Source organism: Aythya ferina, assembly GCF_964211825.1.
Source record: "Aythya ferina genome assembly, chromosome: 1".
Lineage (NCBI taxonomy): Eukaryota > Metazoa > Chordata > Aves > Anseriformes > Anatidae > Aythya > Aythya ferina.
In genome coordinates, this window is record NC_140296.1 from 143,931,073 (window position 1) to 143,941,289 (window position 10,217).

The following is a 10,217-nucleotide window of genomic DNA, read 5'->3' on the forward strand; positions in this document are numbered from 1 at the left end:
GCCCCGTTCCTGTGAGCCCTGCGGTTATCGTCACCCCACGCTGAAGCACTAGCTGATCTGTTTTTAAAAGGGTAGGGTTGTGAATCACAAAATCACTCAATGTGCAGTTTCATTCTTCCCTAAATTCACGTACTACCCTTGGTATATGCAGAGTGCAATCTTCAGCCCCATCCCTTGCTTAGCATGGACTCTTAGGATCTCCCTCAGTTACCTCTCAGCACCATGAGCCACACGCTCTGATCCATATTGTCCTTGTTCAACAAACCCCTTTGATGATGGCATTGGTGTAGGAAATGCCTGCACAGAACTCATTATTTTACCTTCAACACAGGCCATAATGCAGAGGCAGGGGGAAGAACTGCTCCCTCCCACCCGCTGGCAACCCTCAGCAGCATCTCTCACTGCCTCCTTCCCCTTGAACCAACATGTTAGATGCCCTTTCACATCTCACCTTCCTGCCTACTGAAAGCAGACAAGGACTCAACCAATTTCCCCACTAAAATATCCAAGGAAAAATAAGATCAGAGCCCTCTGTCACATCACAGAATCTGGTGGCTGCAGTGCTCAATGAAACAAACTAGACATTGCTGGATCCACACAGGAGTTTTCCGTGAGTCCACTTATTTTCTCGACTTTGCACTGAGAGCCGGGTTATTTTATTTAATTTGGTTTGTTTATTAACTTGTATGTGCCTGCTCAGTTGGCTGTAGGTCAGAGGATAAGAGCTCAGTCGGTCTCTGACTCTCATTCAAGCCTAATTGCTTTCGTTCGTGCTGTAGGTGTCTCTTTGGAGGCCTGACTGCATGGGTGTCTCCGGGAAGTCCAAGAAAAGTGGCTTCACCAGACTCTGTAAAAGATGTACGAGTTAGGACACCCTCTAAGAGTAACCCAACATTTAACACAACAATCCTGACCTGTTCTTGGGCAGCAGGCAGTTCTAGATGGCTTTGTTTAGCTGTCTTCTGCACGGGACAACATTTTTTGGTTCAAATAGTTGAGTAGATATTTTAATCTCAAACATCAATGACACATACAGCATTAAACATGGGCATGAACTACAGCATGTGAGGTTACAGGTTTAAAATCCAACAAACGGGGTCCAAAAATCCACTCCTCTTCCTGGAGCAGCTGTAACGTTCAGCTCCTGCTCCTATATACACAGCTCCCACAGATGCTCTTGCAGGAGTTTCACATGGGCAATGATGATTTCTTCTTATAAGATGGATCTTCTGGGCACGTCATCCCAATGAGGCCACCCAGCTCCTTCTCAGTGCCAGCAGACATGGCAGCACCAAATATTCCTACCTGTGGTGCACCATTTTATGTCCCTGGGCCTGGATTTTTGTCATCTCAACCCTTCCATCTGAGCTGTTCAGTGTTACCCTCCAAGCCAGCCTAGCTTCAGATGCCACATACCACTTTTGGGTAGCTCCCCTACTTCACTTTCATCTTATTTTTTTTCCTTTTACCCTGGCTCTCATCTCAAAGAATTGGTAACTTTTAAGAGATTTTAACAATTAAAGTAAGCTTGACAGTAGTCTCTTCGGACAATATTAAAATTTCAGAACTCACCCGCACAACCTTAGTTACATGAGGGCCCTCTGCCTTCCTGCCCAGTGGCACTGCTCTCCTCCACTGCAGGAGGCAGACTGGACACCCATTTACAGCTACTTTTTCCATTTGTTTTCTTTCAGGCTGCTTCCTTGGCTCGTAGCACCTACCCTACCCCACGCTTTGTGCCCACCCTGTGCTCAGCTGTGCCATGCAGGGTTTTTTCTTAAAAGGCCCTGCTCACACAGGGCGTTTGAGCAAAATGCACTGGCACCTGCATGTAACACGTCACTGCCTGATGCACAGTGCCTTACATTGTACAGCACAGGAAAGCACACAGGTCTTCCCTCCAGGTCCATGATTCCCTTTCCTCTTTAATTAGATTTTTTTTTCTCACTATTTTCCCAGCATCTAGGCTTTTTCTATTTATTTTTAATCTTAATCTTCTTTTCACTATCCAAACCCATCCTGCACAGGTCACCAAGGCCTCTCTAGAGGGGCTGCCCTGCTTCAGAGACCAGCCAAACACCTCCTCTGTGTTTGCCACACTGACTACCTACATTTCACAGCAGCCACAGGCAGGTTCACAAAAGGGCTGTGGAACTTCTTGTAGAGGGAGTGGATAATGGGAACGAGGCCACAAAGCATCAAAATCTGTGGTGTACGCTCACCAGTCAGGCACATGCCGTGGAGAAGCTTTTCTGCAGCCAGGGAAGAGGCAGTGACTGGTAGGGCTGTGCTGTGAGGCACATCTGGGATGATCGGAGCTAACAGTGGGATTATGAGGATTTTTTTCCTTTCAGCAGCAAAGGGAGTTGGCTCTCTGCAAGGGACAATGGGTGGGCTGGATGTCCCCTTTTCAAAGCACGCTGACAATAATACTGGGGAGATGGGGCTTGTCCCTGGGACTGCAGAATACAGAGCAGTGCCAGAGCAGATGGGGAAAGGATACAGTAGGACTGAAGTGCAGGTTGGGGTGAACATAAAAAACTTCATAGCATAGACCAGACCTGCCCAGGACCTTTTTACTTTAATCTGCTCTCCCGTGGCAACAGCTTCGTTCCATCACCAGCAGCGTGTCAGCAGGGGGAGATTTTTGTCTTGGGGGGTTTGTTCTTCCTCCTTTGGTACTTGTGTCTTCAGCTGGAGGGAAGATTTCTCCCAGTATCAAGTTGTTTCAGCCTTCCCGCTCCTTAATCTCTCAGCAAGTCTTTGTTTTTCAGGATCTGTTAGTTTAAACTGGGTCAAATGCTAACAAGCGTGTCAGCCCCCCCTGCCCTTAGGATCTGCCAGAAAAGATCAGACTGCAGGTCTGTCAAGCTCCTTGTCCTACTTCTGCAAGGAGGCAATGCCCAACATTTCGGAGAGGTGGCAAACCCTGCTATTTGAAGGCTGTATCACTTCTCCTTGCTGGGACTCTTGCTTCACATTTTATTTTCTTCAGCATTCTTCAATGAAATGAAAATCGCGCTTGCTGCTGATGGATTGCTCAACTACTTAAGGCAGCTCTACAGCTTCCTGCATACGATCCCTTACCAGCTGCCAAGCCACATTGATTTTCCATTGAAAGCCTTTCTTATTTTCCTCTAATAGCTATGCAGTCACGAGATCTGGTAGGGTGGAAGAGAGGGAAAACAAATTAGATGAAAACGAATGTTTGCGATGCTCAGAACAGTTTTCTACTTTTGGCTGACTTTGATTTGAGCTGTTTGCAGCACTGTGAGCTACCTCACGAGAAGCAGAGTGCAAATAACTAGCTGAAAGGCAGCTTATAAGAATGGACTTTAAGACTGACACTAAAACCATCCTAGGCTCAAAGCAGACAAGAGCACACAGCAGAAGCAGGGAGAAAAACAACAGCAGCAGCAGCAGATCTTACAGCGAGGTTCATAAAGCAGTTTTTATTCTTTTAGCTTATGCAAGAAGACTGCTTAAAACCTTGGAAAGGTATTTGCTGCCTGAGGCTTCAAAACCAAACACACCAGATCACTAGCCAGAAGACACAGAGCAAAGAACATTTCCTCCAGCACAATTTGTTGTTGCTCAGAGAGCAGATACTGCAGGCACATATTCTAATATTAAATCAAATTATAATACCATTAAAGCAAGTAGCTCGTCTTCTATACTGGCCTCATATCTGTAAAGATTAAGCTGGAATAAAAGCACACGGCTTTCCTCTGTCACACTGGTAATTATTATTCATATAGCAGAATTATAGATAACGAAGGAAAAGACGACGACTTCCCTGCATCTCTGCCACAGGAACTCCGAAGCTCCTGTGATTTACAATTTAAAGATCTTAAATCTTTAATTCTCTGTTGTAGCCGATTCCATTTTGTTCATTTTATGTACATCCATCACACGTGCCCTTCCACTGCAAACACATCTAGACACATTCCACTCTTATTTGCTTTTGGAGAGGATCCCCGAGGGAGAGGTTTCACAAGACAACCAAAATGATTTAATAGCTGATTGCACCTTCTCTCTCCCTCCATCCCACTACTGGCCCTACATGCTTTCTTCTCAAAAAACCCACAGTATTTTCCAACTCCTTGGCAAATGCACCTAGCCCGATTTCAGAAAGCTGATCCTACAGCACAGGCAATGATGGGGATACGCAGCCTGTCTCCATTCTGCAAGCCTGGCTTCACAACTCAGCCCTCTGCCAAAGGGGCACCTCCTTTCTGGGCTGGGCAGGGCTCCCCGGTTTGGGACCTCCTTTTCCTCCACACACGTTTTGTGCCAGAATGGTGAAAATCCATGATTCCTGCCTGCCGTTTTGCTCCACTTCTTTTCCTTTGATTTTTGCACTGAGATTGCAAGAGGCACCTCCTCCTGCCAAGCGCCCGATTAGGTGGCCTTCCCTTTTCCCCCTCACCAAGTCAGGAGCAGGCTCACGTGCAGCCGCTGCAATTCGGATGATTCAGTGCCAAGACCCAGAGGTCAAAGACCGCGCTTTGCCCTGCGAGACACGCCTGCTGCTCTTTGCTCACTCAAGACGCACACGCCGAGATCAAACCCAATCAGCAAAGTACGCTGCTTGCATCAATCACTGGCACGTCACGCGCTAATGGAGGCGTTGTGCTGTAAGCGTCCAGCTAAAGCCCCCACGCAGCTTTCCATCCCAGCATCACTCCCTCGCCGCTTGACCTTGGCCAAATCCCTGTAGCCGCTGAGAAGCACCAGCTCCCAGTAATCGGGTCAGTGAGCTCCCCAGCTTCAACAGCCCCCAGGAGCATAGAGCAAATGCCGCTTCCCCCTTGCCCTAACATCTGCTAGGACAAAGCCCCGTTGTTCCCCAGGGCGGCCCCGCTGGGGGATGCACCTGTGGGCAGCCCCGGCGTCCCAGCGCCACGCCGTGCTGTGCTGGCAGATGCCTTTCCTGCAGCCCTGAGTCGGGTGTGTGGAGCAAAGCTCTGCTCTTTGTTTGGGAAGGGGCCGCGTGTTTTGGGCTCAGGGTTGCTTTCCGCTGGGGAGTTGTTTTCCCGGCTCTAAACTCATATTCCCCTGATATCAGCGCCCCAGGACCTCAGCACGCGTTTGCTTGGGCAAGGAGTCTTGCCACTAAATGTACCCACGTGAGTTTCTGCCCACGGGAAGTGCTGGGAAAGCTTGCAGAGCAGAGGCACCCAGGCTGTCACATACACCTGGCCAACATCGTGGCTTTTCCTTTATCTTTGCTTCCAGTCCCACGTCTGCTGCTATCAGGGAGAGCGTGAACCAACCGTGTATTTTCATGCACTCCTGACAAAAATCTGTTCACGGAGAGCATGTAAGCTCTTTGTCAAATTGCCTTTGGCCCCCGTACAAATGTAATTAGAGTCTGATTTCAACTTCCCCGATTTCAATTTCCCAACTTCCCTTTGAAGCCCTATTCAGCAAGAAGTGCCAGACACCCCACATCTACATTACAATGCATCCTAGCACACTTGAAAGCCCAAGGGCGTGCTAAAGAAATCCAAATCCACTGAATCCATAGCCAATATACAACATGAGATCAAGGGCAGATGAAAAGTATTTCCTTGAATGAATATGCATTTTGAATTGTTTCACCGTTTAGCAAGGATTGCTGCTTTGCTGCGTGCAGTTATAATAAACATTTATGTCGTTGGAGTGATGTTATGTTATCAATCTAAAAGCAGTTCTTGCAAATCAAAGCACAGAAGGGGCTGTTTCAATCTTCCTATTACAGCCTGTGTTTTTATAAATGCTTAGACTTCTGCTACCCATAGGTTCAGCCATCTCTCCACCACTCGTTCTTCATGGCAGATAATAATATTTTGCCTGGAAGTACTTTGCTGCTTAGGATTCTTTCTACCAATGACAGCTCTGCTGTTCTGCCTTACAACACTCATGCTTTTGCTTAGAAACACTGGAGAGCAGCTCTGAGCTCACATCTAACAGCAGGAGAGAGATCAAAGCAGATTGCTTCTCCTTGAGGATCATGTTTCTGGGTGACTTCCTTGCAAGCCAATAGCCACAACATACTGAAAACCGGATCCATGCTGAGCAATTCCAGCAGTTCCTGTCAGGCACATCCTTTGCGGGTGGGAGTATTTAACACCCTCTGATGTGGCAGTAGGCTCAGTGCCTCCCTGCAGGCCAAAATGCAAGACTTAGGGGGCAATCCCAGGAGTTTTTCCCAAGCTAAACCAGAGGCATTGGCTTCCCAGTGCTCAGCATTGCCTGGCAGGGGTGAGAGCAAGACAGCAGCAGCAGTCTTTGGTGCCAGGCACAGTCACAGCAACACTGCTGCTTCCATCAGAGCTGGGTGCAGCTGCTTGCACGATACCTGACTCTCACCTGTTAGAAACAGAGCTGTGAGATGAGGCAGAGCAAGACAGGGGGCTCCCAGGCTGGGTGTGCTGTGGCAGGAGGCAGTTGAGCAGTTCTGCACGTAGCTGGAGAGTCCAGCCCTGCTGGGATCCAGCCCCCAAGCCCACCCAGGCATTTCTGCATTGTGTCCTCTGCTGCTGCACAGGTATCTCATGAGATCCCCCCACCTGGAGCCCTGCATTCAGCTCTGGTCCCCCAGCACAAGGACATGAATCTGTTAGTGGGTCCAGAGGAGGCCACGAGGCTGATCAAGGACTAAAGCACCTCTCATCTGGAGACAGGCTGGGGGAGCTAGGGGTGTTCAGCCTGGAAAAGGGAAGGCTCTGGGGAGACCTTACAGTGACCTGCCAGTGCCTAATGGGGCCTGCAGGAAAGCTGGGGAGGGACTCTTGGTCAGGGAGTGTAGTGATAGGACAAAGGGGAATGCCTTTAAGCTAAAAGAGAGGAGATTTAGATTAGATATTCAGAAGAAATTCTTCACTCGGAGGGTGGTGAGGCACTGGCACAGTCTGCCCAGAGAAGCAGTGGCTGCCCCAACCCTGGAGGTGCTCAAGGCCAGGCTGGACGGGGCTTTGGGCAGCCTGGGCTGGTGGGAGGTGTCCCTGCCCATGGCAGGGGATGGGACTGGGTGATCTTTAAAGTCCCTTCCAAACAAAACCATTCTATTACTCTATGAAGGAAGCTGCAGCATGTTGCCTGAGTCAGCCTGGAGAGGTCTGAAGCACAATGCCATTTTATACAGGCTAATGTCAGTAATGTCAGTTTAAACTATTCTGTAAAAAAAACAAAACAAAACAAAACAAACAAAAAAAAAAAACAAAAAAAAAAAAAACACACAAACCAAACCAAAAAAAACCTCTATGGATCTGGCTTGGTGTGCATTTCAAACCTGCTGATACAAAAATGACAACTGCCTTTATTCTATGGAGAAGGGTGTAAAACACATTTTGGAGGTTAACCCTGCATGACTAAGCATGGAGGGGAAAGCCAGGGGAAGTAACTCTTTGTAGGGTATCACTGAAAATTGACAACAGGTCCAAATGCTGAGACCTTTTCCAATCCCTCGAGACCTTCCGATACCTCCATGTGCACAAGTAGTAGCTCTTCTCTACTTGGTCATGTTGAACTTAAGCTCCAACATATTCATCATGAGAATGAGCTGGTTGGGGCTGCAGGGCAGCTGTATTTCCATTCCTCTGGGCATCCCCGCAGTGGGGTCATTTGTTTAGACACTTTAGACACCAGTGCAAAACACCAAAGAGCAGAGGTCCTGACACAGCTTGACCCTGACTCACAGCTAAGTTGCTTCAGGAACCTGAAACTCCCCCAAAACATCACAGCAAGCATCAACCAGAAGAGGAGGCATATCGAACGTGAGCAGTTTCCCCTAGGAACTCTCTAGTGAATAAATGCTGCCTGTCTTGCATCTGCTTCAGACCTCCATCACTTCTTCTGTCCCCAGATCCCTGCGAGAATCCAAATGTTTGGCAGACTACCGCGTGGAAGGTGAAAGGAAGAGTTCAGCTGATGCCAGGCTCTAGCACCAGTGGGAAACTAAAATATTCTGTGAAGTTCTCCGGCACTGGGGAAATACTGAATCAACCGGCTCCCGGGAACTGATGCAGCTCCTTGAAATCTTTGTTTACCTTACCTTATCCCTGTTAGCAGGGTCCTTAAAAATCAGACAATCAAATGTACTTCTACATTTGATTTTGATTTCTGGTTGATTTCTGGAGCATGCTGGAGCACTGCCTGGAGAAGAGAGAAGGAATTAGTCATGGGTTTAAACACACTACTGAACAGAGCCCACCTGACAAGAAGGAGAGCTAAGCTTGGGAAACATTGGCTGCATTACGATCCAGGCTGCAGTTGTGTTCTCTTGCTCCAGATGAGACGTTGGCTTAGCACTGTCGTTTGGCATCTTTGGGGAAAGCTAAGGTCTGAAACCATGAGACCTACAGATCACCCGTGGAACATTAAATATTGAGGGGATGCGAGGCAGAGCCCCAAGGAAGAGGCAGGCAGGATGGATTTTCCTGTTGCAGGAAGTCAGGAAGGATGAGGACATGGAAAACATCTTCATTTCACCCAGGCAGGCTTAGACAAATACAGATTGCCTTGAGACCAGCTGGAGAGGCTCCCTAGCGCACAAGCAGCCCCTTCTCAGCTGCCATCTCCTTCCTCTCTCAGGGCTTTGCAGGGAAGTGCAGACTGATGTGATGGTACAGAAAAAAAAAAAAAAGAAGAAAAGAAAAAAGAAAACAAATAAACAAACAGATAAATGATGTGACAGCAGTCAGCCATTCATCAGCTCTACTTGCAGCCCTTCCTTCTTCCTCCAGGAGCTCTGTCCCACCATAGGCTAGCTCCAGAGATGAGATACCCAGCTCCCAAGTTGAGATACCCAACAGCTTCCAGTAGATTGCTGTAACACTAAAGCTCTAACCACCCAAGAGATAGCACAGGCATCCAAAAAGCTTTTACAGATTTTACATAGTAGCATCACAGCGGTGCAAGAAGTACAACGGGGACCGTTCAGTGAGTGGATGACAAAAGGGAGCTGTGAAGAAACCCACTGCTAACTATCCCCCACCAGCCATTCTTTGGGAGTACTAACACAGTCACCCCCAAATGGCTGTGCCAGCATCATGGTAGCTCCTTCTTAGATGCTGCCTGTGTGGAAACCTTCTTGCTGTGCAACCAGAACCACCAGCACACCTGTGTGTACACAACACAGCTCTGGACACATTCATTAACTGCAGATATGCTCATCAGGTTCAGCTGGTTTCTGCCCAAGTTTCCCACACAGTGAGGTTTCACTCGGGCTAGCCGATTGTCACAAGATACCCCACCTGAGTCAAGGTCTCAGTATTTCAAGGAGACTTCAGCTGTTAAAAAACAGAGCTTAAGCACCCTTAAAAATATGCATCCTCTAGTTTTAATATCAAAATAAGTAGCCCCACAACACTCTTGCATGAGCAGTTAGCCAAATCTGGACCAGCACACAGCTGCATCGGCAAGGTACAGCACTCTCTGAAGAGCAGTGAACACAAAGAAAAGCAGAAACCCTCTGACTCCATGTGTCTTTTGAGGCTTTGCCTATGCTACATAAACACTCCCATGCTTGGCTGTGCATGAACATGAGCAAACAACTGAGACCAATTGCATTTTAACTGTGTATACAGGCAAAGACAAAACTAGGGGTGATGTTAGAAATGAGAGTTTTCATCTTCTTGGTCTTACCTCTGCGACTCTTGCAAGAACACTTCATCTCAGAAAGACTAAGCCTACATAAGCATGAGAGACAGATTAACTTAGCTTTTGCTTATTTCACCCCATAGAAAACTACACCTTGCATGCTCCCCTGCTTCCATCCTATGCCAGGCTGCACCTGATACCTTTATCTTTGCCAGCTGTTGCTTGTTCCTTCTCCTAACCCAATGCAGCTGGAAGGTATAGGGACAAGTAAACCTATGAAAAACACACAATGCTTTCAGGACATACTGCATATAATGTATGATTTGTTTTGTCAGGTTAGCTATTTCTCAAATGCAAAAGATGCAGTGATTCTGAAATGAGTAGGTGTGGATTGTACCTGAAGGCACAACAGAATAATTGAATTGCCTCTCCCTTACCTAGCTAGTGCTCTCAACTTCAATTTTCCCTTAGCCACTAGCTAATGTGCCAGCTGTATTTTGATAATGACTTGTTTCTGCAGCCTCTAGCTAACCACAAATTGATCCTGATGTGCAAAACCCCTGACTGTTGATATTGAGTTGTTGGGAGGCTTTTTATAAATCAACAGCACTCCAAATGAATCCATATTCTGT

The 10,217-nt window shown here is 47.5% G+C and overlaps 1 long non-coding RNA gene across 1 annotated transcript; it reads right to left on the reverse strand.

The window, feature by feature from the left end:
- Positions 1–74: 74 nt before the first annotated feature.
- Positions 75–9,750, reverse strand: LOC311429489. The gene is made up of 3 exons (XR_014688272.1): positions 9,631–9,750; positions 8,039–8,139; positions 75–3,161 (listed from the first exon to the last, which is right to left on the reverse strand). It is a non-coding gene; the product is annotated as an uncharacterized lncRNA (long non-coding RNA).
- Positions 9,751–10,217: the final 467 nt, after the last annotated feature.